The sequence below is a fragment of the Arachis hypogaea genome, chromosome 11 (assembly GCF_003086295.3).
Source record: "Arachis hypogaea cultivar Tifrunner chromosome 11, arahy.Tifrunner.gnm2.J5K5, whole genome shotgun sequence".
NCBI lineage: Eukaryota > Viridiplantae > Streptophyta > Magnoliopsida > Fabales > Fabaceae > Arachis > Arachis hypogaea.
The window spans coordinates 75,224,363-75,234,373 of NC_092046.1; the positions used below are offsets into that span (position 1 = coordinate 75,224,363).

General features: G+C 30.1%; 1 long non-coding RNA gene across 1 annotated transcript; it reads left to right on the plus strand.

The window, feature by feature from the left end:
- The first annotated feature begins 2,312 nt into the window (after positions 1-2,312).
- Positions 2,313-7,351, plus strand: LOC140176366 (uncharacterized). Its single transcript, XR_011867614.1, has 3 exons — positions 2,313-2,602; positions 5,435-5,595; positions 5,667-7,351. It is a non-coding gene; the product is annotated as an uncharacterized lncRNA (long non-coding RNA).
- The last annotated feature ends 2,660 nt before the right edge of the window (positions 7,352-10,011 follow it).

The following is a 10,011-nucleotide window of genomic DNA, read 5'->3' on the forward strand; positions in this document are numbered from 1 at the left end:
TATAAGTGTAATGTTCAAGCATTCGATTCCCCATTGGAGCAAGTCTAAAGACGGACAAATATACACAAGTTCCAATATTATTTTGATATCAATCTTCTACAATTTGAAAGACATAGCTGCCTAATATAATATCATAAACTACGTAGTATCATAATCCTGCTGTTCAGGTTCACCACGTAAACTAGAAGCAGGCAATTACATAAGGCTTCAGATCATGAGAGAGTTAAAAAAAAAAAAAAAGGGGGGGGGGGGGGGAGTCAATTACAAAAGAAATCTACATACACCCTAGCTTAGTCTCCATCAAAAATCCTTGGCAAAGAGAATCACCACCTTTATTTTCTTCAGCAATTTAGGAAGAATAACAAAATCAGCGGCTCTTGAATGACTGCAAAGAAAAAGAGAGTTAGATCATTATCAAAGTGCTAGTGCATAATATAATGTGATGGATTGCATACATCTTCCATATTTTTCGAGATGTCCTTGATCTGCCCCGTTAACTCCTGCCTTTTCTGAACAGCTGCAGAAAAAAAATATTGCATAAATGAAGCTGATTTGTTCACGAGGATGAATAATTATTATTATTTTATAATTACTTTGCTGGCATTACCTTGTTTCGAAATATTTTCAATTTGCTTTGATGTCCTTACCGCAAACCTCTGAAATGCAGGGCTGAAAACGAACCACAATCAAAGAATCACATGAGAACATATAGAAATGAGGCTAACAAGAACTACATACACAACAGAAGAATCATAAAGCAATAAAACAAACTTCAAAACCACAAATATAATCACTGGAAACATCACTTAAAATAGTTGGTTGTCTACAAAATTTGGTTTCCTTTTTTTTCCGTATTCTTTTCCAATTCAATTCATCCAAAGCAAAAGAGTTTTAATATAAAACAATCCTATAACAAAGATGCCTTTCTTTCTCTGCTCAAATCACATTAATATGGATTCAAACACAACAATAAGAAGCATAGCTTAAACAACCCCTATTACCTATCACCTATAAATCTATTTTCATTGGTATATAGATGGTTAAATGGTTTTAAATTGCATTCAGTGGTAGAAATTAGCACTGCAATTTTTAGACAAGGTGATAATTATAACACAAGGTTAGGTACCACCATAACCATACACATAACCTAAAATCATATGTAGTAAAATATCTCAAACTCCTTAAAAATTTCAGTGGAATAAACATGTTCCCCATGGAGACAACAAAAACTCGGAAATTTCAAATTTGAGGTTCAATCTTGCCTCAATGGAACGAGCCAATTAGGAACTAGATTTGTCCCACTGGCCAGAGAAAGAAGCTTACAACTTACAAGTTACAACCTCATAAATCAAAAACAAATTCCTTCAACAAAAAGATAAATACTAAAAATCATTTGTTTAAAAGAAAAAAGTGGTTTTACTTCTTCGTACCTGTTGGCAAGACCATTGACAACAACCTCATTCACAACGTATGAGATAACTCTGTGCATAAAATTCCCACCGGCCATTTTTGTCTCTAAGCTTCAAACTGCAATGGATTGAAACAAAATAATAGGCTCCAAAAATAAAGCAAAACCATTTGTAAGCACCACAAATTAAACTACTTCAGATTATCGATTATCCCTACAAAAATTAGGGTTTGAGAAGGGAAATAGGTATCTGAGAAGAGAAGACTTCTTTGGATCTCCTACGATATCCACATCAGAGTTGGACTCAACTATGTATGGAGCCCAATAGAATTCTATAGTAGATTGTATTGCTGTGTAAAAAAGAAAAAGAAAAAAGGGTAATAAAAGAATTCTATGTATGCAAAGAGGAATTAGTGCTCGTTATTTTGATAAAAAAAAAATTATTTTTTATTTTTTAGTGTCTTTGTTAATTTTTTAATAATAAAAATAAAAATATTAAAAAAATAAAAAATATTTTTTTTAAAAAATTGTAATTTATAATTTTTAAAATATTTTTTAAAATATTTTTTATATAATAAATAAAAAAAAAATTTACATAAAATATCTAAATATAAAATTATTTTTATTTTTATATAAAATTTTTTAAAAAAATAATTAAAAAAAAATTTTAAAAGTTGACCCAAACTAGTCTTTAGCCTCCCTCAAAGAATCAGATATCATTCAAACAGAAAAATAAAAAAAAATTAAGAAAAACAAACAAATCAAGATTATCAGTACCAGAGGAGGTAGTCGCCGGCAAAGAAGAGGATCATGTCACCGTCGTCCGCCGCAGAACTGAGAGAGGGAGAGACAAAGCACCTTCGAGAGGGAGAGAGACCTTGCAACTGAGGGAGAGAGCCCCAGGGACGCCGGTGCGAAGAGATCGACGAGCACCTCCCACAGCCATGCCAACCGCAGCTTTTGATCGACGATGCAATGGGAAACTACCCCGTCAGAGAAGATTCCTCGCCGCTGATTCTTTGTGCCGCTGCGGGCTTCCTGTGCAGAGAGAGAGAGAGCGCGCGCGGCACGGCGGCGCTGCTGGAGTGAGAGAGGGCAAGAGTCTGTGTGTTTGATTGGACTCCGAGGGCAGAGGAGGAGGTCTAGGGCAGAGGCTCAACTCCTCAAACGCAGTACCAAATTTTTTTAATATTGGTAAGAAAAGGTGTGTTAATTACTTAATTAGGCGTGTGTGTGTTTACATTAAAGTTTGTAAATAAAAGTTTATTGAAAATTAATTTTGTAAATTTAATTTTGATGAAAAGTAAATTTATGTTATTAATGAGTTATAACTTAAATAGTATAGTCTTTTCATTTTTATTTAGAGGTCTTAACATGAAAAATTAGAATACAAAAAAATAATATAAAAAATAAAAATATGAAAAAGAGTACTACAAATTTAGTATTATTTTGGATTATAATTTTTATTATGTATAACTCTATTATTACTTATAGTTAGTTTTTTATTTATTTTGTCTTTTTTAATAAAATCATAATTTATATTATACAAAATTTTGATAATAAACATAGTATATAAAAATTACAATTACAAATTTTACAAAGTCAAATAAAAAATAAAAAATTTTGTACAAAACAAAAATAGAGTACAATAAAAAAAACTCATACAAAATAAGAAACAACAAAAACTCCATAAAACTATCAACATATATCATACAATAAAAGATAAATAAATTTTATATAAATAAAACTAAATAAAAAAATAAAAAATTCATACAAAACATAAATATAATATTATAAGGATAGAAAAAAGAACTCATGAAGAATAAATAATAAAAATATCATAAAAATTAATAAAATACTTGAAAAATTTAACTATTAAAAAATTTAAAAAAAATTAACAATATTTGTCATATAAATAAAAAACATCCAATAAAAATAAAAAATTATATAAATAAAACTAAATAAAAATAAAAAACTTCTAAAAAATATATGTATAACAAACAGTATAGTAAATAATAAAAAAAAAAAAGAAGAAGACTCGTATGAATTAAGAAATAATAAGAACTCTAAAAATATAATATGCATGAAAAATCAAAATATTAAAAAAAATATAAAAAATATTTATCATCTATAATAATATATAACACCAATATATATCTATAACAATATATAATACCAATACATAAAGTTTAGTATCCAATTTTTTATTTTTATTTTAGTCCTACTATCATAATTTTAAATTATTTTGTAGTTATTTATTTTACCGATAGTTGCAAAAACTTCACACATAACCTATATTCAATTCTTTACTCACAATCTCCCCTTTCAATGTTTTTGCCCTTTTTCGATTCTCCTTACTTATCTCCTCAACGGTTCTCTATATGGAATAATTATTTATAAATTTTTATGACTTCTTAAACTATATAATGACTATGTCAAAATGATTGTTTTCAAAATCATATATAAAATAAGAAAAAATTAATTAAAAGCTAACAAATATTTAATCAGTGGTGATAAATAATTTTTTAAGAATTTTATTATATTCTAAGGTATCCATCTAAATTATTTTTTTAGTTTTATGTTAATCTTTGTTTGTATTGTGTTGCTTTGTTTTGAGTAAGTCTATAGATATTTTCATGGTCTGATAAGTAGTTTAGCCTCATTCTAATTCATCTATTAGAGTATTTTTTTTTTTTTTTGTAATCATAAAGAATATATCTTTTCTATTTCATTCTTTTATAATTTCATCCTTTTTTACTGTTTTTCTTTTGATCGTTCGATACACTTAGCTGTATTTCTCTTGATGTCATCCTTTTTTTATCTTCAACACCTTTGATTGCATCGCCTCTATAATTGCAAATTTCATTTAATTGTGTTGCCATTATTGAATTCCTGTATAACTTCCACCTATAGTTTTTTTGTCTTTAATTTACTTACACAATCAATATTTTCAATCATTCTTTTATCTTTTAATTTGTTCCCAACCTTTCGTATACAAATTAAAGATAGTGCTATGTCTTTTTCTCTTGTCAATTTAATTTAAGAAAGAAACTAGTTTCTTTTTATCTTATATGTATTTTTTATTGTTTTAAACATATTTATATCTATTAATGATGAATTGAAGAAATCTCATAAATATTTTTTTAATTTATTTGTTTAACTATTTCGTAAGGAATAATATTATTTTTATTTAAATTATTAATTATGTAGAGTATTGTATTTAAAATTTGAGTACATGAAGATTTATTTTTAAATTAAACTAAAATAAATAAATTATATTACAAAAAAAATATTTATTTTGTCTTCTATAATATAATTTCCTATAACAATATATAATGTCAATATATAGTGTCCAATTTTTTATTCTTATTTTAACCCTACTAACATAATTTTTAAAATTATTTTACAATTATTTATTTCACTAACAGTTACAAAAATTTCACACATAACCTCTGTTCAATTCTTTACTCACAATCTCCCTTTTTGATGTTTTCACACTTTTTCTGATTCTCCTTACTTATCTTCTGAACGCTTCTCCATATGGAATAATTATTTATAAATTTTATAACGTCTTAAACTAGATAACGACTATGGCAAAAGATTGATTTTCGGAACCATATATAAAATAAGAAAAAAAATAATTAGAAGCCAAAAAGTGTTTAATTAATGGTGAAAAATAATTTTTTATGGATCTTATTATACGATTTTTTGAACTTTAATTTCCAAAATACGATTTTTTTTTTTGCCGTTAGGGCAAGTTTGCAGCACCCCCGACGAACTCTATAATTTATGTAGAGTTCGTTGTACTCTCGGTGAACTTCATATAGCACACCCCCGGGCAAACTTCAGGTGGAGTTTCCAAAATAAAAGCATCTCTGCTGGAGAACGGAGCTCAAAAACACAATTTCATTCTCCATTTTCATTTTCATTCTTGGCTTTTTTTTCTATAATGTCAATGAATCCATTGTTATCTATTCATTATGATGGTAAAATAGTGTATGATGAAGAAGGTTCTATTGTTTTTAGGTCTAGGCAACCGATAATTACGTATATGACACCGAAAGTCAACAGTCTAACAGCAATGAAGAATCTGATATTGCATTCTGTCGGGTAGCAACGGATGAAAAGAGTGAGAAAATTTACTATAGATATCCAATCGAAGTAGACGACAATTTGTTTTATAAAAGGTATGTCACAGTTGGCTTAGTTCTGTTATTAGACCACGGTTTTGAAAAATATTTCTATTATTTTGAATTAGGTATCGGTTACGTGACGATGAGGGCGTACGTCTTATAAGGTCATGGCACAATCGATAGACAAATGTTCATTTGCTGGAATTATTCTTGTTCCTCGTTGAGTTGGGTGGACGAGGATCATATACGGATACTGTCGATAATAGTCCGTTAAGTGGAGCTGTTAGACGGAATATTAGAAGGATGATGGTCGATCTAAATATACCACCTGAAAGTTGTCAAGAGAGGTCTAACATTGAAGTTGGTAATGCTAACATGATGGAAGATAATGTTAAAAGTCATGAGGGTTCTGCTATCAGGGATCCGATGATGGATTAGTATAATGTTAACCCCGATGACGGAGACGATGCTGATGATGAACCAATAGAAATTCCTGATGATGGTGACGAGGAAGAAGAGATGAACTACTATAGTGACACACAAATCGCTCTGACATAGCATGTCATTTCCCGACCATATGACCGGCCGGATCACTTCTCCAGGTTGAATCTCGATGCAATGACTTCAGATTGGTCGTTTACCTAGGGAGGCCCCAAAAAAGATCCAAGCAATGAGTTCGAGGTTGGATAACAGTTTCAGAATAAGGAAGAAGTCATGTTAGCAGTTAAGAGATACAGGATCAAGAGGGTTGTAGAGTATAAAATAATAGAGAGTGATCAGTTGAGGTATAATGCATAGTGTATCCAATTCGGGCCCAGTTGTTCTTAGAGCATACTCGTATCATATCGCCAAAAACAAGAAAAATGGGAGGTTAGAAGATACACTGATCCTCATACTTGCATACAAACATCGATGGGACAAGACCATCGTAGGTTGAATTCAAAGGTGATTGCTCAACACATTTTCACAATGGTCAAAGCAGATCCAACAATCAGCATCAGGGTTCTGCAAAGAGGGGTGGAGAATCACTTCGGTTACAAGGTGCCCTACAGAAAGGTTTGGTTTGCAAAGCAGAGAGTCATTGCTAGAATATATGGCAATTGGGATGAGTCATACAACGAGATTCCTCATTGGTTATTTGCTATGCAGATATACTTACCCGGTAAGATTCATTTCATTGTGCTTAGCTTTGTATAAAGTCACCATCTATATGTGCCAACTGTTGATGGGTCTTTAGGTACTTGGGTGCAACTTGTGACACAGCCTTGGCTTGGTTCAGCCGACACCGTCATGTTTCATCGAGTTTTCTGGACGTTTTCACCATGTGTTGAGGCTTTCTAGTATTACAAGCCACTTATTTCCATCAATGGCACCCACTTATATGGCAAATACGGTGGGACGTTATTGATGACATTGCTCAAGATGGCAATGTAAATATTTTGCCTATTGCATTTGCCGTTGTTGAGGGTGAGACGAAGGAGGCTTGGTCATTCTTTCTTTCGTATCTGCAACAGCATGTGACACCACAATCCGGCGTCTTAGTGATTTCAGACAGACACAAATCAATTGATGGTACGTTGAATGCCAAGGAAAGTTTATGAAAATCACCTCATGCCTTCCAAGTATTTTGTACAAGACACATTACTGCCAACTTCATGACTCACTTCAAAAATAAAGACTTGAAGAAGGTTCTGGTTAACACAGCGTAGGCCATCTAAGGGGCGAAAACGTAGAAATCACAAACTGGCTTGAAAAAATGTCTTGGTCGCATTGAGCGCAATATGTGGATGAGTGTTCTCATAATTTTCCAATCACGGCTCTTGTTAAGTCAAGTTATTTCTATTTGAGTGAACTTTTTGCTAGGAAGGGTTCAAAGGCCCTTGCCTAACTTCAAGTCGGTGTTGAATTTGTAACAACCGCCCCTCATCACTTCTAGAAAATTCAATTTGAAATTTAAAAATCAATTAAGAGATAAGTTTAGAATTTTAAATTACGAATAGGAATCTAACAACCGCGCTTCTTTTGAATTTAAAATATTCCAATCACACCTACCATCAAAAGTATATAAACAGGAGTATACTATAACACTCTGAATTTTTAAAAATTAAATAATTAATTATTTGTAAGTTATTATATTTTATTGAGATTTTATATTTTAAAAAAATTATTTTTGTTAACAAAAATAATTAAATAAAATTTTATCATTATTAAAGTTTAATTTAATTATAATTTATTTTATTAGTTTAAATTATTTATTAAAATTATTTTAATAAACAAAATTTAAATTTGATTATTATTATTATTATTATTATTATTATTATTATTATTATATTAATACTTGTTCCATTTAACTAACCGAAATCATTAAAGGGAACAAGAAAATGGATTTGAGAACGTGGCTTTTATGTATAAATGCATATATACAACTATGACAACTCATTAGTATGATTCATTAAGTGTATATAATCATATAATCATCCTTCATTAAAGCCAAACGTGGCTTATGCCACACACAAAAAGGTGACTACACCTAACTACCTTTCCTTTGCCCAAATCATCATCAAATCTATTAAACATATTCATCATGCAATAACCGAACTTGCATGTTATCCAAACAAGAGAGAGTGGCCGAATTTCATGGTGAAAACCGTGAGTTCCTTCTATTTTCCTTTTTTCGATTTTATTTTGATTCGTAACTCCAATAAAAAATCTAATTCGATAAAAATGTTTATATTCTTCTTTTCTACACGTTGGCGTTAGTTTGATCCGGTAGAAGTTGATGGTGACGTAGCTGCTCTTTTCTTCGAGTTCGGCTAATTAGAGTTTTAGGAGACACAGATAATTTTTTACGTTTTTTTTTTTGGCAGCTCGGTCAAAAGACTACTTCAGAGCTTTGGGTATTTTGATTTTATACGGAAATAAGGTTTGATAACTTTAAAATAATTAAATTTGAATTTGATAAGTGAATGTTGATTTGGTTAATTATTGTTTGAGTTTGAATGAATTTGTGTTGAATTATTGTTGTTGCTTGTGATTTGTTTATTTGGATATGAGGAACAGCTCAGCTGTGGTTATTTTAATAGTTTTTGGACTGTTGTGATGTGGTATTTTGAGGAAATTGAAGAGGTTTGGTGGTTAAAAGATTAAATTAAAACGTGAGAAAAATCGGTAATCGAAAGACTCGAAAACAGATTAAAATACAAGTAATATTTTGAAAGGGAAGGACTAAGGGTTTCGGTTTTGGTATTAGAGGAAGATTAATATTTAAACTTTATTTTTGAAGGGTAACGTTGGATTTATATATAAAAAATTGAGGTATAATTTATAACTATATAAGTTTTCGGGTATTTTGAGTAATAAATAAAGTAAGGGGGTAAAAATGGGTATTTTATAAAAATTCAGAGTTATTTTTATAAATATGAAAATAAGTGAGGGTTCGAATATAATTTTATAAAATATTAAAGTTAAAAATAGAATATTAAAAAGTTGGTGATTCAGAAAGTAATTAATAAAGTTTAAAAATAAGGTTTTACAAACTTAGTTTTAAGAAAATATATATAATATTTATTTACCATTTAAATTATTCTATTTATATTATTATTAATATTATATTACGAATATTAATTAGTAGAGATATTATTAATATTATTATAAGTTAGAGAAGAGTAAACAGACTGATTTTAAAAGTTTTAGAAAACATAGACTTAATTAAAGTACTATATAATTCTTTTTGATAAGACACTTAAGGAAAGACGAGGGAATAATGCGAAGATAAATTATATTATGGAATGATAAGGAGAGAAAAGAAAAGAAAAAAATATTAAAGAACCTCTGCCACAGGAGAGCAGAGAGCAAATATTAAAAGAATTTAAAAGAATCCCTGCCAAAGGAGGGCAGAGCACAGATAAGAAAGAAAGAAAGAACGAAAAGAAAATGAGATAAGTAGAGATATGGTGGTGAGTCCACCGAGATTTTCTTTCTAGAGATACATCGGCCACTCCAGGGGATGATCGCACCTGTAAGACAGAGGTTGTTTACAGAGGTTATCAATACATACATTGGCTAGAAAGAGCCTCACCTGTAAGACCGAAGTTACTTATAGAGGTTATGTTTGTATAAATCGGCTTAAGAGAGTCGCACCTGTAAGACAGAGGTTGCTTATAGAGGTTATGACACTGGAAGCCAAACTCAGACAATGGTTGCTGAGTTAACTGAAAATATAATTCAATAAATAATAGAGAATAAAAGAATTAAAAGAATAAAAGAAACTAAAGAACCTTTGCCGCATGAGAGCAAAGAATATAAGAGAAATGAATGTATTAATTAAAGGAATCTCTACCACAGGAGAGCAGAGGGTAAAGATAAAGAAAAAGCTTTAAAAGACTGTCTGCCACAGGAGAACAGATGTGACTTTGTTTGGGCCTTAGTGCCTGACGATCGGTTTTTCTATCGGTAAAGAAATGTAAAAAT